This window comes from Chlamydotis macqueenii, chromosome 2 (assembly GCF_036417535.1).
Source record: "Chlamydotis macqueenii isolate bChlMac1 chromosome 2, bChlMac1.mat, whole genome shotgun sequence".
Classification (NCBI taxonomy): domain Eukaryota; kingdom Metazoa; phylum Chordata; class Aves; order Otidiformes; family Otididae; genus Chlamydotis; species Chlamydotis macqueenii.
Genome location: NC_141557.1, coordinates 50,416,541 through 50,423,758, shown reverse-complemented (window position 1 = coordinate 50,423,758; position 7,218 = coordinate 50,416,541).

Below are 7,218 nucleotides of genomic sequence, written 5' to 3'. Positions count from 1 at the left end.
TTTCACGTGTGCATGATAGTTCTCAGTGTCCACAGCAATTGTTGCGTCTTCAGGATTTGCTGTTCTCCCACTGACTACTGTCTGGCGTCCACTGGTGGGAGTGTGCATCTCACAACCACTACTAGGGCTAAGTATAATGCTGTGTGTTTCACTAGTAGTAGTAGTAGTAGTAGTAGTAGTAGTAGCAGCAGCAGCAGCAGTAGTAGTTTCAGGTTTGTTGTTTTTTTTTTTAATTAAACCTGTTCTTCATTTCAACCTACGAGTTTTCCTTTCCTTTCCCCACTCTGCTTCTGGGTGGGGGGAGGTGGGAATTGGGTGAGAGAGCAGCTTCCAATCATTTAGCTGCCAATACAAGCGCTAAACGACCACAGGTTTTTTGTGTCCAATGTGAATAGCTCAAACAGCTCCACTGGGAGAGCTTGAGATGGTTTGAGTCCCAGTTCTGGTAGAAAGGGATCAGAACAGCTCTGTTGAGTGAGGATCTTCTAATTTGAGGGTCTCGTAAAGTTTGAAAGATTAACAGGTTTGACTAGATTTGTTACAAGCCTTCATTAAGTTCATTTGGGCAGAATGGTCGATGGGTAGATTTCTCTGGTATCTCTTTTCAGAATTGATTTCCGAGTTATTTGCTATGTTGTTTTATTGAAAGTATGTGCTGCTTTTCAGTGTTTATGGGTGGTTTACCATCTCTGGGCTTTCAAATAAAGGTATCATTTTCATCTGCTGTGTAGGGCTGATTTATGGTATAATTAAATTGATAGTAGGGGACCTGTATTCAGTGATGGTGAACAGAGTGCAGAGTGAAACGGCAGCAGTGGCTTCATCTCTGTACTTCGGCAGCCATCTGGTGGACTTTATTTTTAATTACACCTTTGTTTTAATCCAGGAATCCAATCTAAGAGGGAAACATTTGTTCATAGCTTCCCTTTCTCCTCCAGGCTAATTTCAAAATCTTTTGAGAATTTTGAATACCCTTGGGATATTTCAACCACCATGTTCATGGTGGTTCAACATGAGTGGGCAATGCGCCCTTGCGGCCCAGAAGGCCAACCGCATCCTGGGCTGCATCAAGAGGAGCATGGCCAGCAGGTCGAGGGAGGTGATTCTGCCCCTCTACTCTGCCCTGGTGAGACCCCACCTGGAGTACTGCGTCCAGTTCTGGAGTCCCCAACACAAGAAAGACATGGACCAGTTGGAAAGGGTCCAGAGGAGGGCCACAAAGATGATAAAAGGGCTGGAGCACCCTCCTATGAGGACAGGCTGAGAGAGTTGGGGCTGTTCAGCCTGGAGAAGAGGAGGCTCCGGGGAGACCTGATAGCGGTCTTCCAGTACCTCAAGGGGGCCTACAGGAAAGATGGGGAGAAGCTGTTCAGTAGGGCCTGTTGTGATAGAACAAGGGGTAATGGGTTTAAATTAGAAGGAGGTAGGTTTAGATTAGATATGAGAAAAAAATTTTTTACAATGAGAGTTGTAGAGCACTGGAACAGGTTGCCCAGAGAGGTGGTGGATGCCCCATCCCTGGAATCGTTCAAGGCCAGGCTGGATGGGGCTCTGAGCAACCTGATCTAGTCAGGGATGTCCCTGCTTCTTGCAGGGGGGTTGGACTAGATGACCGTTGAAGGTCCCTTCCAACTCTAACTATTCTATGATTCTATGATTCTATATTGTTAGGTCTTTTCAATGCATTTCAGGTGTTGGCCTTGCTTAGAGTAGAATGTCGGTACAGATCTGGGTACCATGCAGCTATCGCAGTCCACACAACCCACACTATGGCTGCCCTGGACCCCCTCAATCAGGTATATATCTTCACCCCACAATTACTAGATGGTAATATATAGACCTAATTCCTCACTGAACGTTGATGATAAGAAAAAAAATTAAGGGAGGCACAGCATGAGACCCAAGAAGAAGAGGTTTAGCTGCCGATTAGCAAACAGGTGACACAACTCCAATCTTCATTTACTACTTGCTTCTGAATTTTGCAAATGTGTTGATGGGGATGGGTGCAGTAAAAATCAACTGCTTCTTTTAATTTCAATATTTTAACATATCAAATTTAGGAATGAGATCCCTTTACATAAAATATTTTGTGATATCCAAAGCAGACATATAATCTATTCTAGCAGAGCAGTTAAAGAACAGGCTGCATCAGCCTTTTAACATTTGGTGCATGAGCATTACCTAATTCTAGTGTTTCTCTTCAAGACTTTTTTTTCCTAATACATAAAAAAGTGAGCGTTCATGAAGAAAGTGGCCTGGATAAAGAAGCTGGGAGTTTGCAAAGGAAACCCCAAAAACATAGGCTATCTTTTGGGGCTTTAACTTCCACATGGTGAGTGGGTTAAATATCTCATCTTTTGTAGTACTTTCTAGTTTTGTAAGCCTGTTAAGGTTTCAGAAGTTGTTTTCCTACTTCATGCAGTAAAAGGAAGATTATTCAAGAGCACTCCCCCACTTCCAAGCACACCAATGAAGAGTTTATACTATTTGCAAAGCTGGAGTTTTCCAGTAAAAAATATAGGAAGTGATTTAGTGTTGGCTATATAAAGGCATTATTTCTGATCTGAATGCAAAGTCTGTCTTGTCACCTAATTGATCTAATCCAAGCTGTTAGGGCATAGCACAATCTCAGCATTGAAAACTTCTGCAGCTCTGTAGAAACATTGCCTCATTCGCGCTGCTGCAGAACAAACATCCGTCAACTTGGGGGAGCACAGTTCAGCCCACTGCTGTCAGCATGGTGCCAGTGCCAGCACCAAGGGTCCAGAAGCTGAGGAAGGATCACAGATAAGTGCAAACGAACCTAAACTACGATCCAATAGCACCCCTGTTGCTCCAGCCTTGTCGGAGGCCCAGCTGAAGTGTCTCTATACCAATGCACGCAGCATGGGGAATAAACAGGAAGAGCTGGAGATGCGTGCACACGAGCAGGGCTACGACCTCATTGGCATCACAGAGACGTGGTGGGATGACACATACAACCGGAGCGTCAACATGGAGGGGTATAGGCTTTTTAGAAAGGACAGGAAGGGAAGACGAGGAGGGGGTGTCACTCTCTACATCAGCAACCGGGTGCAGTGTGTGGAGCTCCGCCTGGGGATGGAGGAGGAGCTGACAGAGAGGTTATGGGTCAAGATTAGAGGATGGGGACGGACAGGGGACGTTACGGTGGGGGTCTGTTACAGGCCGCCTGGCCAGGAAGACAGAGCAGACGAAGCGCTCTATAGGCAGATAGGAGCAGCCTCGCAGTCACAGGCTCTGGTCTTCATGGGGGACTTCAACCACCCTGACATCTGTTGGAGACACAACACGGCAGGGCACAGGCAGTCCAGGAGGTTCCTGGAATGCGTGGACGACAACTTCCTCCTGCAGGCGATAGAGGAGCCGACAAGGAGGGGTGCCATGCTTGACCTTGTGCTCACCAACAGGGAGGGGCTGGTGGGGGATGTGAAACTAACGGACAGCCTTGGCTGCAGCGACCATGACATGGTGGAGTTCAAGATACACGGGGCAGCAAGGAAACTACATGGCAAGCTCTCTGCCCTAGACTTCAAGAGGGCAGACTTCGGCCTTTTTAGGGACCTGATGGGCCAAGTGCCATGGGAGGCGGCCCTGAAGGGAAGAGGGGCCCAGGAAAGTTGGTCTATATTGAAGGAGCACCTCCTCCAAGCTCAGCAGAAGTGCATCCCGACGAAGAACAAGTCGGGCAAAAAGGCCAGGAGGCCGGCGTGGATGAGCAAGGAGCTCCTGGACCAACTGAGAGTAAAAAAGGAGGCCTATAAAGGGTGGAAACGGAGACATGTAGCCTAGGAGGTCTACAAAGAGGCTGTGCGAGTGGCCAGGTAAGGAAGGCCAAAGCCCTGGCAGAACTGAATCTGGCCAGGGATATAAAATGCAACAAGAAGAGCTTTTATAGGTACGTAGGGGACAAAAGAAAGTCCAGTGAAAATGTAGGCCCCCTCCAGAAGGGAACTGGTGTCCTGGTTACCCAGGACATGGAGAAGGCTGAGGTACTCAATGACTTTTTTGCCTCAGTCTTCACCGACAAGAGTTCTTGTCCCACCACCCAAGCTGTAGAAGGCGCAAGCATGGACTGCGAGGATGAAGAACTGCCCATTGTACTGGAAGAGCAGGTTCGGGATCATCTGAGGAACCTAAAGGAGCACAAGTCCATGGGACCTGATGAAATCCATCCGCGGGTCCTGAGGGAACTGGCTGATGAAGTTGCCAAGCCACTGGCTATCGTATTTGAGAAGTCGTGGCGGTCTGGTGAGGTCCCCGATGACTGGAAGAGAGGGAACATAACCCCAATTTTTAAAAAGGGGAATAAGGAAGACCCAGGTAACTACAGGCCGGTCAGCCTCACCTCTGTGGCTGGCAAGGTCATGGAGCAGATTCTCCTGGAAACCATGCTAAGGCACATGGAGAGCAAGGAGGTGGTTGGTGACAGCCAACATGGCTTCACCAAGGGCAGATCATGCTTGACCAATTTGGTGGCCTTTTATGACGGGGTGACAGCATCAGTGGACAAGGGACGAGCAACTGACATCATCTACCTGGATTTGTGCAAAGCTTTTGACACTGTCCCACACGACATCCTTCTCTCTAAACTAGAGAGACATGGGTTTGATGGACGGACTACTCAGTGGATAAGGAGTTGGCTGGATGGCCGCACTCAGAGAGTGGTGGTCAACGGCTCAATGTCCATGTGGAGACCGGTCATGAGTGGCGTCCATCAGGGGTCCGTGCTGGGCCCGGCCCTGTTCAACATCTTTGTCGGCGACATGGACAGTGGGATAGAGTGCACCCTCAGCAAGTTCGCCGACGACACCAAGTTGTGTGGTGCCATTGACACGCTGGAAGGGAGGGAAGCCATCCAGAGGGACCTTGGCAGGCTGGAGAGGTGGGCCCATGCCAACCTCATGAAGTTCAACCAGGCCAAGTGCAAGGTCCTGCACCTGGGTCATGGCAGTCCCAGGCACAAATACAGGCTGGGCGGAGAATGGATTGAGAGCAGCCCTGAGGAGAAGGACTTGAGAGCGCTGGTGGATGAGAAACTTAACATGAGCCGGCAATGTGCCCTTGCGGCCCAGAAGGCCTACCGCATCCTGGGCTGCATCAAGAGAAGCGTGGCCAGCAGGTCAAGGGAGGTGATTCTCCCCCTCTACTCTGCCCTGGTGAGACCCCACCTGGAGTACTGTGTCCAGTTCTGGAGTCCCCAACACAAGAAGGACATGGACCAGTTGGAGAAGGTCCAGAGGAGGGCCACAAAGATGATAAAAGGGCTGGAGCACCTCTCTTATGAGGACAGGCTGAGAGAGTTGGGGCTGTTCAGCCTGGAGAAGAGGAGGCTCCGGGGAGACCTGATAGCGGTCTTCCAGTACCTCAAGGGGGCCTACAAGAAAGATGGGGAGAGGCTGTTTAGTAGGGCCTGTTGCGATAGGACAAGGAGTAATGGTTTTAAAATAGTGGGGGGTAGATTTAGATTAGAAATTAGGAAAAAATTTTTTACGATGTGAGTTATAGAACACTGGAACAGGTTGCCCAGAAAGGTGGTGGAGGCCCCATCCCTGGAAACGTTCAAGGCCAGGTTGGATGAGGCTCTGAGCAACCAGATCTAGTTGGGGATGTCCCTGCTCCTTGCAGGGGGTTTGGACTAGATGACCTTTAAAGGTCCCTTCCAACCCTAACCATTCTATGATTCTATGATTCTATGATTTAACAGTGAGAAAGAACGTCTTTTCTAGCTCCTTTAAGTGCTGTTACCCTTCTGTCTTTTTTTCATATTAGCTTCAGGAAATAAAATTAACTCTTCAGTAGGAGCTTTGCATGTCATGCTTCGGAGTCTCAGAAAGCTTAAGAAAAGTGACAAGAAAGTCACTGAAACGAGATTTTCTTAAGATGCAGTAGATACACATAACAGCACTTAATAGGCCTGGGCAGGGCTTCAGAAGTAAATTGGAAGCATGAATGATTTATAAATCAGGAACAACACACATATGTTAAATACAAATTGTTTAGAGACACCTACATTTAATTTGCGATAATTCTTAAATCTGTACCTCCACAAAGAATTTCTTATCAGTTGGGATGCCTTTAAGAGTTTATCTATATATGAAAATAGCTACACCATACTCTGGATCAATCATGCTTTCCACCTGCATACATGAACTTCACCTTATTCTTCTGTGAATTTTTGGGGCTGTTGACATGCAAACTTACATCTGAATACTCTGAACCGGTGCGGTCACAGGCCTGTAGTGATAGTGAGTGAGCAAGAGGGGTCACCTTTATTTGGCTTTCAAGGCCCTCCTTTGGTCACCATGACTTCTACAAATTATTTCCTCTTTTCATCCCCATTGTCTCACAATTCACTCTGTCTCAGAGTGAAGGCTGATTGCTAATTAGGTTCCAAGACTAATTTTCTCACATTTTAAAGGCTAAGGCTGGATTCTGCCTAGAGGGAGAGAAACTGAGAAGAAACCGTGCAGGAAATGGCACCTCTTCCTCCCACCCCTGTTCCCCCCAGCTCCCTCCCCATTCCCCTCTGTGTATGCCTGCAGCTCAGCTCCCTGCTGCCGTGTCAGCCCCAGACTGTCGAAAGAGGCTGGTGGGGGAGAAAAAGGCCCTTGGAGACTGAGCAGCAAAGGGGGCTGGGGTGGGATAACGGCCTGGAGAGGCAGTTACAGCTGTTGGGGAGTGACAGGTGGGCAGCTGCAGGGCCTCTCCAGGCAAGTGGCTGGTCCGGGACAGGGGCAAGGTGTACGTAGGGGCCTGGGGCTGTGGGCTCCCGTCTCAGGGGTGAGCAGGCACCCACCCAAGCCGCTGTGTGATGGTGTGCTTGTCATGGAGGGTGTATGTGTTTAATACAGGGTGCACGAGTGCCTGAGCTTCCTGGTTATGGCAACCTGACACTGCCCCTGAGCTGCTGTGCCTCCACGCTTTTGTTCACTTATTCAGGTTTCTCTGTGTGTATGCAGAAGGGGGACTTATGCACAAGACTGCGTGTGTGCGTGCGTGTGTACACACCAGGTGTGCCCATGGAGAGGGCCTGCGCAGAGGAGGCGTGAAGGAGTTGCGTGCTTCCGTGCTTGGGTGCCTACAGAAGGATACGAGTCTTTGCATGTACTTGTCAAAGCATGCGGGTGTGCATGTATGTGCAAGCTGAAGTGTGGTGTACCTCAATGGGTGTTTTCCATCTGTGATTTTTTGTATTTT